The sequence below is a fragment of the Herpailurus yagouaroundi genome, unplaced genomic scaffold (assembly GCF_014898765.1).
Source record: "Herpailurus yagouaroundi ecotype Mexico unplaced genomic scaffold, PumYag 160, whole genome shotgun sequence".
In the NCBI taxonomy this organism is placed as follows: domain Eukaryota; kingdom Metazoa; phylum Chordata; class Mammalia; order Carnivora; family Felidae; genus Herpailurus; species Herpailurus yagouaroundi.
In genome coordinates, this window is record NW_024412401.1 from 6,311,172 (window position 1) to 6,328,547 (window position 17,376).

At 38.7% G+C, this 17,376-nt stretch overlaps 1 protein-coding gene and 1 long non-coding RNA gene across 8 annotated transcripts in view; one reads left to right on the top strand and one right to left on the bottom strand.

The window, feature by feature from the left end:
• Positions 1 to 17,376, top strand: part of ADAMTSL1 (ADAMTS like 1) — an 885,520-nt gene that overhangs the window by 129,656 nt on the left and 738,488 nt on the right. The window lies entirely within an intron of this gene.
• LOC121034496 (uncharacterized) overlaps positions 3,115 to 17,376 on the bottom strand; it is a 34,282-nt gene continuing 20,020 nt past the window's right edge. Inside the window, exons 3-5 of the long non-coding RNA XR_005792464.1 lie at positions 6,619 to 6,720; positions 6,432 to 6,522; positions 3,115 to 3,444 (exon numbers count right to left, since the gene is read on the bottom strand). This is a non-coding gene — a long non-coding RNA (uncharacterized LOC121034496). The remainder of the gene's footprint in view (positions 3,445 to 6,431; positions 6,523 to 6,618; positions 6,721 to 17,376) is intronic.

Genomic DNA, 17,376 nt, shown 5'->3' on the forward strand with positions numbered 1-17,376 from the left:
TGTAGTGAGTTCGAGCCCCGCGTCGGGCTCTGGGCTGATGGCTCAGAACCTGGAGCCTGTTTCCGATTCTGTGTCTCCCTCTCTCTCTGCCCCTCCCCCGTTCATGCTCTGTCTCTCTCTGTCCCAAAAATAAATAAACGTTGAAAAAAAATTAAAAAAAAAAAAAAAGCAGGGCGGAATGACGGGACTTGGTTTCTCAACCAAGATACTAAAGTAGTCACAGCGTTCTTTTCAGCACCTATGCATTGTCAGTTTAGTAAAAACAGTTGTGTAGGTATTCTTGCAAACTGGGTTGTAAAATACAAGCCTTTGGGCCTCCCAATCACAGGCTGGTGTTATGGGTTCTGTTTTCAAAGCACTTGCTTATAACCATCCTTCTTGTATTACCTTTCCTCCATGTGGTGAGTGCTGCTACAGCCCAGTCAAAGGAAGTACGTAAAAGTAGGGTCAATCTCATTGTGCTTTTGCGGATTAAAGTTTTCTCATGGAAACTATAAAGGCTCATCTAAAAACCCTTCTATAAACTATAAAATAAGCCCCTAAGACCTACTTGAATGTCTATACATTAAATGCTTAATGTAGGTACAAAGACCAAAGTGATTTTTGCTTTTCTAGGGTTTCCTTCTGAAATTCCACAAAGTCTTTCAAAGTTACAACCACAAGGAATTCGAGACGCACGCTTCATCTGCATGCCACCTAATCTTCGGGGTGTTGTGTCTTAGAGCACACAGTGCATAAAATCACTGAATCCACACGAGCCTCCGGCAGTTTAGAATATTTATGATAGAGAACAATAACAAGGTAAATTAGGATGGAGCTCTGGCTTGGGTTTTAAATTTCCCAGATTTTACAAGTCCAAGCATTCTTTTGCCATCCTGACAGGGTTTAATACTCAAGATATGAGCTTCAAGTCCTTGTGAGGGTAATCAGATTTTAACTATGCTTTCACGTTTAGTTCTTAAGGAATTTAAAAAATACAGTCATTAATTTGAATTGCGACTATTGCGACATACAGTTCTTGAAAATTTTACTGTCTGAGCTATTGACTGGATAACCATGACAAAAGCACTTCCCCAGCATCAGCTAAGCAGATCGTGGGCCCCTGCTGTACATGTTCCCCTGTCAGGGGAAAGGGGCCTTAGGAGCTGGTGGATATTTAGGAGTGGTGACATTATTTCCCTCCCAGCAAAGGCAAAACCCTTTTCCACCCTTTGGTCTTCTCCTAAAATACCAGTATCATAAAACTGTCTTTTAAAACGTTTTTTTTGCCCCAAAGATACAAAATGTTGATATGGAAGGGGAATTTTTCAAGAGGAAATCTGAATATCTGCTGTTATGAATATGGAGGCAGGCTTGGGTTCGGTTAGTGCATAACTGCCTGGACAGGGCCTTATTTCAGACCTTGACTCTGGCATTGGCTCCACAGAGCTGCCTGCTGCAGCAGCGTAGAGGTTAATGCTGGCCGCAGCTCTGCTGTGGAAAGCAGATGAGTAATCCCACCTTTGGAGGGTGACACTTCCTCACACATCCTCAGTATAAACAATGCGCAGGCAGCGGGGTATTTGCTGGCAAGGTATATTTCTGTGGGAGGTAGGGAGCAAATGAAGAGGCAATAAAAAGAGACTTAGATAGTTGAAAACTACAAATCTCAATGTGGCAAACAGTTCAGAGCATGGTAGCTGGCCAAGTGGAGGAATCTTAAGTGTGCAAACACACGTCTAATCTCTGAGACCCTCCAGGTGGATCTGTGGCAGGGAAATGTCCTGCTGCATTTCACCTAGTGTGTTCTCTAGACCCCACAGAGGAACCCCTCTGGGTTTCTTCCTAGCTCTTCTGCTCGTGTTGTCATCCTGGCCTTTTGTCTAGTCAGTGTCTCTTCTCTTTATATTTGTCTCCAGATGCTTCTTGGGAGACTGGAGTCTAACCTAAACATACCATTTCTTTTTGATGTGCATGATTCTCCCTTTCATCAACTAGGAATCCTTCACAAGAGCTTAAGGGGCATCTGGAAATATCCACCCAGGCTTCACATTGTCCTGTGGGGGAGAACTTTTACATCTGTTAAAGGAGAGACATGTCCCCCACATCTCACCTCCCAGTAGGCAGGTAGTGGTCTCTAGGATGCGGTGTTTCTGAGAGCTGTAGAGACCACATTACTCTGCACTTACTTTTCCTGTGTGTGGAACTGATGCACAGTATTGGGTCAGTTGTCCGCCCCGCCCCCACCGCCATCATGGGAAATCTTTTAGAAATATTGTAATGGGAGATTAACTATTTCTCTACGTCAATTTTGGGAAATTTGTTATGTGGTGCTAGTCTGAAGAGTGGTTTCGCAAACATCATGCATGAAGAAACAAATAGATTTTTTTTAAAGTGCAAAGAGACTTAGATAGTTGCATGATGGCTAGAAGCATGTTTCTAAATGCCTTTGAAGATCCAGGAAAAGTTGGCTTGAGGTGGATTTATAAATTTCCTTACCTAAGCTGAAGGATATTTGTGACTCCAGTGTTAAAACAAGCAAGAAATCATAAAAGCAAATTAAGTACCTAGTTTCTGGACAGAGCAGTGAGAATGATCTTTTAAAATATGATCTGTAGATTCTGGGTCATCCATACCCAGTCTGTAATCATGTCTTGCTACCACCACCATGTTCTCTGGGCTCTAGCCCTACATGCTGATCCCACCAAGTTCTTCTCTACCTCAGATCCTTTACATATGCTGTTTCCTCTGGCCCTGATGGGCTTCCCAGCCACTCTACATCTGCTAAATTTTTCTCACTCCTGAGTATTATTTTTTTTTTTTTAATTTATTTTGAGAGAGAGAGAAAATCCCAAGCAGGCTCTGTATGGCCAGCACAAAGCTCGATACAAAGCTCAAACTTAAGAACAGAGCTACCCAAGTGCCCCCCGAATACTGGGTTTTAATATCTTTTTTTTCCCCAAGCAGGCCATCTTCTTTGAACCCCTAGTCTTGTTTACCTCCCTCCCATTATCCATCTTAATTGCCTACAGTATATTTTTTAGAGCACTTATCTCAACTAGGAATACGTGGCCACTTGGATGGTTGTTTTTCATTGTCTCCTGGGCTAGGCTATAAGTTATAAGGGCAAGGAAATCTGCTTCCTTGTTCATCATTGTGTTTTCCACACTCAGCACAGAGTATGGTGCATAGAAGTATCTAAAAGAAGTATCTAAATACTTCTAAATAAATAATGGATGGGTAGAAAAATGGATAGGTGGAAAAATAGAATCTTGGAAGAATAAATGGAAGAATGGATGAAAGAATGAAGGATGCTTAAAATAGTAATCTAGAATAAGTTTTGCATTTATTCAATTAGTAGTCTGAGTTTAATCACCTTAACCAAAAATCAGAAGATAAGCCCTCTCATCCCTAGATGCCAGTTGGGAATCCCAGTTCCCAGGGATTTCCAGTTCTCCTGGGAAGCTGGAAACAAAACAAAACAAAACAAAACAAAACAAAAAAAACAAAACATTTGTACAAAAAGAAGAGACCAGGGGCGCCTGGGTGGCGCAGTCGGTTGGGCGTCCGACTTCAGCCAGGTCACGATCTCGCGGTCCGTGAGTTCGAGCCCCGCGTCGGGCTCTGGGCTGATGGCTCAGAGCCTGGAGCCTGTTTCCGATTCTGTGTCTCCCTCTCTCTCTGCCCCTCCCCCGTTCATGCTCTGTCTCTCTCTGTCCCAAAAATAAATAAACGTTGAAGAAAAAAAACAAAACAAAAACAAAAACAAAAAGAAGAGACCACATGGGCACTGCCTTCCTGGGACTCTTTGTTTAATATATAACAGCCCTATTTACTTTTGTCATTGTCCTATCATAAGATTAACCACTGAAGAGAAAATGCTACACTTCATCGGTATTTATGCCATTTGTTGTATTTCAAACTGTAATGCTTCAGTATTGTGAATATTGTGAACATGCTCTTTTTAATTTTTTTTAATTTTTTTTTAAATTTTTTTTTCAACGTTTATTTATTTTTGGGACAGAGAGAGACAGAGCATGAACGGGGGAGGGGCAGAGAGAGAGGGAGACACAGAATCGGAAACAGGCTCCAGGTTCTGAGCCATCAGCCCAGAGCCCGACGCGGGGCTCGAGCTCACGGACCGCGAGATCGTGACCTGGCTGAAGTCGGACGCTTAACCGACTGTGCCACCCAGGCGCCCCGAACATGCTCTTTTTTCAATGAATATAACTCTAAGTGAGGATTATGAGATGAATGGACTTTTACTGATACAATATAAATACTAGCATTGCTTACTTAAGGAAAACTATGTAAAATCCTACACCTTTGACCCATGAAATGGGTCTCACCAGTTCTTTCCAAAGCAGAGAACTTTCTTTCTCCTTGTGTTGTGAATATACAGAGAGACTCTATTAAAACATTTTTTGTCTGTACATCTATTATATTGCTACACCATTTTATTTTATGAATAAGCCAAGGAGGAACGTTTGCCTCTCATAAATCTTTTACAAGAACAATTCCAGCAAAAGAAACCGCAGATGTAACTGCCAGTTTTAAATTTCTAACAAATTACTCTGCCAGCCCCACGTGTGCTTCCAAGTTGAAAGCTCGCAATACTTGGAAATTTTATGGAGATTCCTGCATTTTAGCTTTGGGATGAACTTAGCCAATGCTAAAATCATGTTCTTATTTAAGCCTAAGGAATAATGGTGTTTAATGTTTACTTAAGACTAACCTCTGCTACTTTGTCCCTGTCTACTATCTTGCCTGCCTTTGATTCCTTTCTTCACAGATGTCCCCAGTTTTCCATTGAATTCTGTGTTTCATTGGCTTGCACGTATGACAAACACAAACTCTTGGTATCAAAAGTAACACTCATCACGTGGTCTCCCCTGAGTACATTAATTCTCCTACTGGACTGTTGGGTCCTTGTGCAAGGAGGATGCACGTTACCTTGGTACCTCTCAACGCTGTACAGTGACCCGTGTCTTGAGGATGTTTAGTTAATGTTTATAGAATGAAGCCAAAATAAGTATCTTTTTTGGCTGTTGTTGAGTTATTTATGGTACTAATTTTGTGCCACATATTTTGTAAAAATTTTGAAATGTGTGAAAAACTGCCACTTCTTCATATGGGGGCATGGTGGTGATATGGAAGCAAGCATCTTCAAACCTAATAACATTATGATGTATATGGCATATATTACAATACAACTTAGGGTATGACTTTAATAGACTTGAGTGGAACATAGAATTTTTTTCTCATAGATACTGATAAAGAAGTAGATAGTTTTATACACAGATATATACAAATATGACATCAGGTTCAAGGACTCTGTGTAAAAGCAAATACAAGGTCTACTCTTGAATGATTGCTCTTGACCTTGTAAAATCTTATGAAGAGATATTTGTGTATCCCCGTTTTTATACTTTCTAAGCTATAAAAGTGGGTTTCTACCTCACCTCATTAAATTTTGCAATATTACAGTTTGGAATTAAATAAAAATACAGAATTTGGCTTGATTTTTCAGCCTGCATTATAAATCTAACTTTGGTAACATTTTAAGTTCTCTTTATGTGTGTTTTTTCCTAACTCAAAAGTCTTTAAAAAATCTTTCTTTAAAAAAAAAAATTCAACTTATTGAATAGGTAATACAGTCACATGGCACAAACCAGTATATGATATGTCTCTTTTCCTCTGACCCCCAGCTACCCTGTTTTGCTTCATGGATTTAATTACTGTTTACTATGACTTATGTATCTTTCCAGAGTTAGTTTAGATTTACATATGCTTACACATACACATGTGTGCTTTGTGTGTGTGTGTGTGTGTGAGTGTGTGTGTGTGTGTGTGTGTGTGTTAAATGCAAGTGGTAGCATCCCATATACCTTACTTTGCACCTGCTTTCACTTTAGAGCATATGTTCAATCCTTTCTTTTACCCTGGGTCAAATATTTGTGTTACAGTCACTTTCCATTTGTGGGTTCATGTGAATGTCTGTTGCAAGTCTGTTCAGTAACTGTTGTATGTAATTGAGATAATCTGTAAAATGACCCTATGGGCTAAGCCACCTGCAATATTTTGCTTTCTTTATTACAAAAATGGATAAGACTCTGGCTTCTGTCCATTGAGGGTCACAGTCTCTGTGATTATCCTTATTACCAGCTTCAGTTTCTGACATGTTGGGCAAGATGAAACACAAAACTACTTTAGTAAGCCGCCTATAGAAATTTGGCAAAGAAACAAGAAATGCCTATCATTTATTTCTTATTATATTCCGCCTGCTTAAAAAATGTCTTTCATTTTTGCTCTGACATGTCTACTCTACTGATTTCAGTCACTAATTCTTCTCATCACCCCCACCCCAACTTTTAGAAATTCTAAGGTCCTGTGTTTACTTGCTTAGAATCCCATTGCTGTCCTTCTACACATTTAGCATATATGCACATTACCTTGTTAATCAGCTTTTCAGCTTGTCCTTGCTGGACCAGAAAATGTCAGGGATGGGAAAACATCTTTTCTTGTCCTCTTTTATTTCTTTACCTAAGAAGTTAAAAAGGAACTGTGTCATTGACTCAAACTGAACTAGAGCAGAATTCTGCCTGTTAGTGGGGTGGCAATAATAATTCTGTGACTCACACTCTTGCAGTAAGGTGCTTAGTATCATGTGTTCTAAGAGTAGATTTCTGCCTTTTTGTTTGTTTGTTTGTTTATGGTTCAGACAGTCCAAATTCCGTACTTCTAAGGCAGGGAGTGGGAGTAAGAGAAGAAAGAATGATGACTTATTAGAAAGTCTTGTTCCAACCTAAATAGTTGTGCTTAACTAGTCATGTGTCATTAGACAAGCCATTCAGCATCTCTGATGATGGCATCTTCAACTACTCTGAGCAGAAGTCGGCATGTTTACTTTCATGTAGCTTTCATTTGTTTCCCATTGGATTCTCATTTTTCTGATGTCTTGTTACATTCATTTGTGCCACAAATCATGGTAGCCTCGGTTTTCACTCCTGTGGAAAGTGGTGCTACTCACCATTTCTCTGACTTTCAGTGCTGCTATGGAGATCAAACAAGGATACTATATGTGTGATACTACAAAGTACCTGCAGATACAAAATATTAGTATACTGTTTCTTTATATGTGTACTGGAGCTGAACTCTAATTGCTTCACGTGAACCACTCTTGTTTCCTCAAGGAGGATGGGGTTAGTCAGCTCCAGAGAAGGCGGAACTGTTGCTCTGTGCACCGTACTCCCTGCATTCACTCCTCTTTGAAATGCACTTGTCTAATGTTGGTGTCAGATCATTTGAAAAAAAGTTCCTCTTAAATACAGAGAACAAACTGAGGCTTGCAGGAGGGGGGTGGGGGGGGGTTGGGGGATGGGCTAATGGGCATTGAGGAGGGCATTTGTTGGGATGAGCACTTGTTATTATATGGAAGTGATGAATCACTGGGTTTTACTCCTGAAACCAATACTGCTTTGTACATTAACTAACTTGAATTTAAATAAATAAAATAAAAAAATAAAATTATCGAAATTTGAAAAAAAAAAAAAAAGAAGCAAGTTCCAATTGCCAGTTCTCTCTTACAAGTCATTCTTTTCTGTATTTCAAGGAGATGAGTTTACGGTTAGTCTAGTTGAGTCTGTGCAATGAGTAAAATGCATTGGCAGTTTCAGACTCTCTAATAGAAATGCTTTGAATTACCTACAGATAATTCTTCCTCAGTTTTCAATAGAAAACTGCCCAATCATTTGTGCCCAGAATCTGAAGACTAGGAAAAGGCTGCACGGTATTTTCTCCCACATTTACCCAGAGACAGGACAGAGAAGTACAGGTTACAGTCCAGTGAGTTGGGGCCATGCACAAGTGACACATGGCAATCCAAATCTCTGCCTTAGGGGTGCCTTCACGCCCAGTGGCAGATTAATAAAAACAAGAAGAATGGGCATTTTGTGAATCACATAGTTTCCTTAAAAGAGACATGGCTAAGACAGACCTAGAAAAAAGTTGATCATTTAGGATAACATAAAATCTTTCATCTTTACTTTCAGAATATTTCTAATGACTCCATTTCTGGAACATTCCAGATTTGGAATTTTTTTTCCTGAATAAAAAATGTTATGATTGACTTGTGTATGAATGTTAGAGAATATGCTCATTTTAGGCTAGCCTTTTCAAATAAAGGCAAATCAGAATTTAACATTGAATTATCAGTTACTGAACACTAAAATAGCTTGCAAAATGTCACAGAATATATTTGAATGCTGTTGATTTTCTTGAGTATATAATATAATTTATATTAAATGAGGGAAGATTTATAATCAGTTATCCTTTTATTCAGCAAATACATATATTTCCATGTATAAGTTAGTGTTAAGGAAGAAAGTTGGAAATTTATGAGGAATAAGATATCATTTTGAATAGTCTGAATTAGGAGAAGAGTCACAGCATAAATATTTGGAATGAAGGAATTGAACAAGATTCTAAAAATGAATAATGCCTAATTAAATAATTGTGTTTTATCCACTCAATCTGTGGGGCTTAGTGATGGTACTGAAAAACAATTCTAATGCTTTTCAAAATTCAACTGAAAAATTATTTTTCAAATTTTTCCTGTGATTTATGGCCACTTTGATGAAACCTTCCATTAACAGATATTTGCTAAGATTACTTCCTCCTTAAATTTCCTTAAATTTACTGCCATTTTGTTCCTTAGGATGTTGAAAGGAAACTATTTTGCATAGCACATTATGCCAAGAGAAAATCACTTTATTAAATAAATTTAAGTAATATACTATATTGCTATTACATAAGACTTCATATTTTGAAGAATAAGTTGGTGTCCACCCTTTTATTTTGGAATAGTTAACTAAGGGCAGACTTTATTATCCAGGAGGAAAATATTCTATTATGAAATGAATAACTTAAATGCATGTTCTCTTTTATCTAGCATGTTTGCGAAGTATTCCCTTTCAGTCCTGGATGAGGCCACAGGGATACAAACTGTTCAAAACAGGGATAATTCCAGTGCTCTTTTTCTGTTAGTCAAGCCAATGCAGGGAAAGAGCCAAGTTGAGTGGGACACATTGGGATGGTGGGTGCATCACCCAGGACAGAACAGTCATCCCCAGTCCTTGTGCCACAGGAAAGACTTTGTGGATAATCCATGCAGATTGCATGCTTTGATTTTGTTCATTTAATAAAATAATTGGAACAAGTAAACTAGAATCATGTTTTGAGTGTCTGCCCATGTATAACATTTTTGGACTGAGTAGTTAGGTTGTCACAAAACACCCTCTTTTCTCACAGCTTCTGCCTCTTGCTGTTGCAGAGACATTTGGCTCTGCACCTCCTTTACGAGCGGGTGTTCCACGCCAGAGCCAGGACTCCAATTTCCATCCTGGTTCAGAATCCGCAGTCACAGAACTCGATATTTTACCCCTCTATTGCCTCCTTTCTCTCCCTTCATTTATGGCATCATGTGTATTTTTATGAATCCCTTCCCTTTTTCAAAGTTAAAAGAAAGAAATAGGTAAACACAGATGCTCCTGCTGTAACTCCATATGGAAACCCACTTTCTAAATGAGCAAGTTGTAGATCTAAGAAATGAACTGAGCTGTCTGTCTCGAGCTTTTCCCTCTGGGAGTGTGCAGCTGGATGGGATTCTTAATTCAAAAGAGCGAAAAGAAGGATATGCGTGTTGGGGGTGGGGTGTGTGCAACGGAAGGATCGGTGTAGTCTGTAGGGACATGCAGGGAAAAATCTGCAAAATGTTAATCTCCACCATCCCAGATGATTCTCAGCCTATTCAGTTGTAGGTTTACAGTAGCATTCTAGAGACACTTGGAATTTGAGAAGTCAGGATTAGATGAACTTTCTGGCTATTTCTTGTACCATTCACAATTTAGGAGTCCTATTTCATCAGAACCAAATCAAAAGGCTGTCTGTAGGAACATGAAGTCAAAGTTCTATTATCACCTCCTTGATCCATAATTTCTGTATTCACATTTAAGAATCCAGTTTATTAAAACAGATATAAGATTTGAGGGCAGTAACCCTTGTACATTTTTATAGTATAAACCTAGCACTGTGAACTTTCATGAGTGGTTAGGTGGGTCAATGAAAGGATTTTGTACATAGCTTAAAATTAATAATCAATGATTAGACTTCTGTGAAATCTTATTGGTTTCTTTGCTTCTTTTAATTTATAGACATACCATTTTTTGAGGTTTGTAAATGGTAAATTCAGATTTTATATGTTTTTTTTTTTTTTGAAAATTTGGTAGATATTAGGTAGGCGAATAATTTCTGGAGATATCTTTGAGTCATGAAGTTGGAAAGAAATAAGAAATAGAATTGTTGCTGATCCCCAGCAGAATTATGCTGGTATTCAAAGACTGATTCATAGAGCTGTAGATTTTGCTTGGTGGGTTCAGAGTAAATCCGGGAACAAGGAGAGGGTTGATAAAGATATGGATTTTTAGTAAATACGTTTGAAGCATTCCATACCATGGGGAAAAACAGTTTCAAACTTCCAAGAGCTTCTCTGCAGCTGGGAAAGTAAATTCCTATAAAACCTTTTTCACGGTTAACTCCAAAACATGAAGGCTGGCTTTAAACACTGTACTGACTCATGTCTTACCCAGAGGGACAGATTCCCAACTCTGTTAAGATGTGCCTGCAAGGATTTCCTGTATAGAGAGATAGAGTAGCTATTGCCTTTGCTGGTAATTTCTAATCATGGAGTGAGGAGACCACATGTCTTTCAGGATTTAGGTTTTCATCTTTAATTACAGTGGGTTAACCCATAGTGCCTCATCATTCCTTGCTCAAGATTCAGTCATTTGTATGCCTGCTTTATAATTAGTGCCTTTTTCATGTTCCATTATAATCTTGAGGTTTTCATTAAATCAGCTTACTTTGTAATTCAATTAATTTAAAAGTAAACTTGATATCACTACCATAAATGTAAAGTCAGTGACACAGGCCATAAGTCAAAGGTAACTAAACATACATGCAAAGAAAACAAAACGGTGTCCTTAAACTCTGTCCACTGTTGTCTGTCCCAGTCTCTTGTGCTTTAGGTCTCTTCATTTTTTGTTAAATGGGAGAGATTATCAAGTCTTCCAAAGAAGTTAAAGAATCGGACTACCACGATGATCCATAATCCCTCACTTAATCAGAATGATTGAAAGAGATGAGAAAAATAACCTTGTTGACTTATGATGTTATTTAATGCAGTGTAACTGTGTCCTTTCAGATTATCTTGCATATTCTGGAAAACAATTTGAATATACCTAAAATCCTGGGGACTGTCAGTAGTGAGGCATCCCACATCTCAGGAAACACTGCCATATAATAAAGTAAGGCTTTCAGCACAGAAACTGAAGCAACAATAACAAAATTACAGAGTGTATATTTCTCATATCCCTGGAATGCTAGCATCATCATTTAACTAGTTGGTTTTGAGTTACAAAAGGAAAGATAGTAATAAATGTTTATAAACTTAAGATTCAAAGGTAGGGTTATGTAAACCTGGTTAGCTTTAAGGTGGCTTTCAAATACCTAAAATAATTTTATTTTTATTACATATTTGCACTCCAACCTTCTTGAAAATCATGTAATGATTCCTTTATGTGATATGTGCCTATATGTACAGAATGCACATGACTGTTATAAGATTAGCTCTTTACTGAATTACTATTCCTATATTTTTTAGGTAATGAATGACTGCTATCCTTCTTGAAATATTTTGTTGGTGTTTATTCCTTTAACTTCAACAGCAATTTCTGGGGAGATTTAAAAACAAATTATGACTGTCACATCCTGATAAGGACACTAACAGTGAGGTCAGTAGACAGGCTGTTAGATTGGAAACCAAAGTGGTTAGCAGTCTAGTGGACTCTTGGGGTGCCTGGGTAGCTCAGTTGGATAAGCGCCCAACTCTTCATCTTGGTTCCGGTCATGATGTCACAGTTCATGAGATCGAGCCCCACATTGGGCTCTGCACTGACTGTGCAGACCCCGCTTGGGATTCTCTCTCTCTCTCTCTCTCTCTCTCTCTCTCTCTCTCGGCGCCCCCCCCCCCCCCGACCACTCACTCTCTACCAAATAAAAAAATAAACTTAAAAAAAAAAAAAAGAACACAGCAGACTCTGCATTGTAATCTTAGCTCTACTGTTTACTATCCATGTAGCTTTGGTCAAGTTACTTAATCTTTTTGTGCCTGTTTTTCACTGGTAACATAACAACAATAACAGCAGTCTCTGCTTCATTTATTGTACTTAAAAAGTCAATATATGTATATAATGTTTAGAGCAATACCTCACATGCCGTAAACATTCAGAAACATTAGTTGATATTACTACAGTTACTATTTACCCTTGATGGCCTTTTGCCATAATATGAGATACGAAATAGAAAGCATAAAACTACACTGAAACCGTAATCATTATCACCCCCTTGTCATATTTTAGTGAGTGTAAGTAGTGGGCAACTTGGGTTAAACATAAAATATTCCTGAGTTTGAGAATTACTGTTATTCTACTTCAAATCTTCCTGAGGATATTACACAGTATGAAGGGATATTATTCATAGGAGGGCTGGCGTAATACTCAGCACATAGAGCTGTCGATGGTGCTAAGCTTTACAACAGCAGTAGGACGTAGGAACTTGGAGAATCTAGTTTGGAGGCATGCCACCACAGTGATTAAAAGCTTGTAAAATAAGATCTATGGAGGAAGGCTAAAGAAATTTGGATTGTTTACCCTGGAGAAGAGAAGACTTAAGGGTGATTTAGTGCTGTTATTGAAGCATAAGAGGGTTCTTTTTTAGAGTCTCATGGTAAGCTTTTCTGTAGCTCTCCCGAGATCCAAACAGGAGGAGGTGGGCTGACAGTGCAGCACAAAGGATTTAGGGTAGGTAAGAAAAGCTTTTCAACAGCAGCATTTTTTAATAATTTGAAAGGGGGACTGTGTGAGTTTTTTTTCTAGAGGTTTAGTAATAATCATTTGAAGTGGTTTGATCTGGTCCTGCCTTGAGGCATGGGAATGGGGTATTTTGCTGTAATGTCACCTTCCACAAATCAGTAAAGGACTGGCCCACCCGACTCTCAGAATAGCTATTTTATTAAGACAACAACTCTTCCCATCAGCACGAGTGTTAAGTAGCCCCAAATAGTAGAGCCCACCAGGAAGGGCTGCAATCTAGGTTTATTAAGTAGAAACACAAACATATCAGTCCTGGGGACGAAGGCTCTCAGCTTGAGCCATGATTAACTGTGCATCCTGCTGGATCCTTCTGTAAGTTTTTCGAGTTGTCAATCTAGAAATTTTAATATATTTAACAAGTTTTCACCAGACACACTCTGTGTGATAATAACTATGCTAAGTTCTAAGGATATAAAAACAAGTAAGACATATTCTTTACCTTCAAGAAACTCATACTCAGGATGTAAAAAAAACAATTACAATGCAGTATAATGTTTCCTTAGGAGCATTTTGCTCTGGGATCCTAGCGGAGAATGCCCAACATGGCCTCGTTGGGTCAGGGAAGTTTCCAGTGGATGTGGCCCTTCACATAATTCTAAAAGGATGAATAGGGTTTACCATATGAATTTCAAAACAAAAGAACAAAACTGCAGGAGATTCCATGTATATGGAACAGCATGTGCAAAGACATGAAGATATAAGGAAGAATGGATTATTTAGGTAATTAACTATATGTTTAGAACTGCTCTACCAGTAGGATACATTAACCACAGGTGGCCAGTAAGTACTTGAAATGTGATATCTAGGGACATCTGGGTGGCTCAGTCAGTTAAGCATCTGACTTTGGCTCAGGTCATGATCTTGTGGTTCATGAGTTTGAGCCCCCCGTCAGGCTCTGGGCTGACAGCTCAGAGCCTGGAGCCTGCTTCAGATTCTGTGACCCTCTCTCTCTCTGCCCCACCCCTGCTTGTCCTCTGTCTTTCTCTTTCAAAAATGAATAAACATTAAAAACAAAAAAGAAATGTGATATCTGAATTAAGATATGCTTTGAGTATAACACAAAGAGATTTCAAAGACTTAACACAAAAAAGAATATATTTCACTATAGTTTTTTTTATGTGTTACATGTTGAAATGGTGTTATATTGAGATAAAGAAAATAGGTCATTGAAACTAATTTCACCTATTTTGTATTACTTTTTTTAATGTGGATACTAGAAAAATTTTAATTACATATATGGCTCACATTGGAGGTTTGCATTACATTTCTCTTGGAATGCCCTATAATATAAAGTTCTGCTGCAGTGAGGCAAACAGTGGGAGATGAAGCTGGAGAAGTATTCATGAATGATATTACCATGGAAGAGTAGATTTAGAAATTTTATCTGCAATTCACAGTATAAAATACATAATATACTGCAACTTATTGCACACACACACAAACACACACACACACACACACACACACACACACACACACACACACACACACAGAAACATGCATAGAAACCAAAACAAAAAGTTTGCAAGTTTACTCCTCTGCTTTGCAGTACACGCTGATATTCTCTATCCTATTCTATTTCATATTATTTCAATGCTGGTTGAAACCCATTAAATAGATTTCAGAATCCACTAATCCACTATTGGATCACAATTTACAGTTTTAAAAATGCTGAAATATAATCTGATTAATCTGGGCTTTGTCCTTTAGTTGCTGATGTGCCTTTTTTCGGTACTGTGAATACTATTGGATTTATCTGTAGAATCTATCCACATGTGTAAAGGGGATTGGGTAGAATTGAGGAAATTACCAGATGGCAAACATGGAGTTGAAATCACTTCAACAGTCCATGAGAAATATCAGGATGCTGTAAACTATAGCCATGGCATTAGCAGTAAAGAGATGATAATCAGGGAAAAGGTGGTGAAGAGTAAGGGAAACGCTACTTAGAAGGTATATTTAATAATGGAATTCAGTAGGTGATTGGAGGTGAGGCGGGAGAGTGTAAGGGTCAATATATAGTCTTTGGTTTCTAGTTTGAGTGACAAGATGGAGGTGGTGCCATCTGCATTGATAAAGAATACAGACAGAACCAATTTGGGGAAAGTGAATTCAGGTTTAGACATACTGATTGGAGATGCCTGCATGATATGTAGAATGAACCATTGGGCAAAGTCAACAGTGTTTAGCTTAGATATGAGCCTGTAAGTATAAATGGAAGAACCCAAGGACAGTGTGTGGAATGAAAAGAGAGTAGGGAAGAGGACTGAATTCTGAGAAATATGAACATGTGAAAATCCATAAAAAGGACAAAAGAGGACAGTGTAGGAGAACACGATCTAGTGAAGCCAGGGAAGGAGAGGGTGTCAATGATGAGTGACAGCTAGTCATTCCACAGAAAGTCAAATGCTGGGAAAAGCCAGTCTGATTTGGTCTAGGAGGCTATTAATAAAAGATGCTTCTATTCAGCCTTAGGATACTGCAGTTGGGTGAAAAACTATCAGAAAGGAAACAAACATGATAAACTGTATACAGTTTTTCAAGAATTTTGTCTGGGGAGGGAATGTGAGATTAAGGAATGGCAAGAAAGAGATCAGGAATAAGAATGCATGAGTAGATGAACAAATGACAGAAAATGGAGGACGCAACCTTAAGCAAGTGTTTTTGGCCATTGAATTTTTTTTAATTTTAAGAAGGAAAAGATTTGAATTTCCTTATAAGCTAAGATAAATGGGCCAATGGAGAAAAATCATGGAAGATTTTAATGAAGAAAAGCCCTCGAGGAGATAAAGAGATCTTACAGCTGAACCAGAAGCCATGGAATGAAGAGTAAAGGGACAGGACTAGATAGGGAGAATGGGGGAGAATGGGAGGGCTGTGGAGACATATGATGGTTGCTGAGCAAAATAGAAGGATCCTTTCCCCATTCCCATCCTGGGGACTGGACAGTGTATAGCTGGTGGTGCTGGATACAAAGGATATGCCCTTCATCAGCATCACTCATCAGCCTGGACGAGAAGAAACAAAGCAAGAAAAGACGAGAGGGATCAAAGAAGTAAGGACCTTAATGAAGTCAGAAATCAAGTGGATTTGGAATAAAAGAGGACAATGAAATAAGTGAGAGGACACGATAGTCAGGATTTAAGGTTCAAAGATCAGTTTTCTGAGATAGAGGCTTTGTGCAGAATGGCATGTACTCAAGGTGACTGTAATCCCACGAGAACAAGTGAGCTGGATAGAGAACTATAATTCAAATGACAAAGCTAATTTGTTGTTTGTTATTGGATGTTTTCAGGTCTAAAATATTTAAAGATTTAGTCATTCCAGACAATATCCATGTAAGCACTTTAGACTTTATTTGGATAAAAGAAGTATGTGTATGTGTTTGTGTGCTCCTCATTCTGTCCAGATACTTGGATTGATGGGCATTGATGATGAGAATGATGGGGATTCCTACCTCATACAAAAGGATCCACATGGTGTATAAATAGTTAAGTGAAGTGTAGTTCAGGATTCAATTAAAAGGTTAGTAAGTGGTTGTGTTGTTTTTACAAATTCTCAAATGTGACACATACTATTATTAAATTATTAGAATATGGCAAGATGTAATGAATGCTAATAAATTCAGTGGGCAATCATAATAAAGTTGATTTCAGGTGCAAGTGAAGTGACCTTTGTCAGTGGTCACTTTTAGACCCGTGTCTTTTATACACGTGTCTAGCAGAGTGCAAGCAAACATATGAAAGGAAGGTGTCTTGTTGAGAAGTTTCGTGTATCAGGGTATATCCTTAAAAAAGTAGATAACTGGGGTGCCTGGGTGGCTCAGTGGGTTAAGCATCCGACTTCGGCTCAGGTCATGATCTTGCGGTCCGTGAGTTCGAGCCCCGCGTCAGGCTCTGTGCTAACAGCTCAGAGCCTGGAGTGTGTTTCAGATTCTGTGTCTTCCTCTCTCTCTGACCCTCCCCTGTTCATGCTGTCTTTCCCTGTCTCAAAAATAAATAAACATTAAAAAAAATTAAAAAAAAAAGTAGATAACTGTTGTAGGCATGTGCCAATACCTCAGAGAGCAGCCAGTGAGTTAGTTGATATACTGTTTGTTCTGGGATGACTCAACTGGGGGAGCTTGGACGGCAGTGCTAGAGAGATCCAGTGAGGGGTGCTAAATAATGAGATGCATCAGCCTCACTTTCTGTGTGCCCATTGCAGGAACATGATCCTCAACTCTATCCCCATTTGAGAAAAAAGACTCTGAGTTCTGTTTTCATACAGAGCAAGCATAACAGTGCCAAGCCCTTGACAGTGCCAGAAACTTCCTAAGGCTCTTAGTTATTCTGGTAACTATTAGAACAAGAACATTGCCCTTTCTGTGGCCAAGCTTGTGTTTTCCGGGTGGTCCAAAAGCCATGGG